Raw genomic sequence first — 753 nt, forward strand, 5'->3', positions numbered from 1 at the left:
AATGAGAGAATACTTTTTTCTCATTTTTCCTCATGATTCCAGGATCTATCCAAAGCTTAAAGTGGGGGGGAGAAGGGAGGGGAAAAAAGATTGAGGGAAACAAGTTAAATGAGCACTTTTTTTTTTTTTAAATATGAAATATCAGTCATGTTGACACACATTTTTACGGTAGCAGAGGACACATTTTTCCTTGCTTTGAGCATGAAGCCCCAGGAAAAGTAAACACAAATTACACTCCCAGGTGCAGCACATTCCCCAAACCCTCTCATTCCAGGAGCCTTTGCAGCTGGCATAACTGATGGGTAGGTAGATAACCAAGCATATGGCAGCACATGGGATTAGGATCTTGGGTTGGAGAGTGTGGAGACCTGTTTGGGAGACTTACAGCATAGGGGAAGGGTCAGTACTAGGGTTAAGTTCTGATTTGGAAAGGTATGGGCAGGAATCGGAGCCACAGCAGGGTCCTGGAGCTGAGCACAGGCTTATGAAGGATGGTAGCAAGCATTGGGCTGCATGCCTCATCTTGGAGAGGTTCAGCATGTACATCTAGGGCAGCTGTGGCTCACAGCTGGCCACACAGGAGCACCAACACATGGCCCCCATCCTACACACCCACATGCTGTGGCTCAAACAAATTCCTGAGCAGCAAGAACATCCCTGCCGCACAGATGACCAACACTGCAGAGCAGCCAACAGCTAGCAGCAAGGGATAGTCCCTTGCTTCCCTCCCATGCAGTGAAATTCTCACCTGCC

The sequence above is a fragment of the Platalea leucorodia genome (assembly GCF_965183815.1).
Source record: "Platalea leucorodia genome assembly, chromosome: 1".
Lineage (NCBI taxonomy): Eukaryota > Metazoa > Chordata > Aves > Pelecaniformes > Threskiornithidae > Platalea > Platalea leucorodia.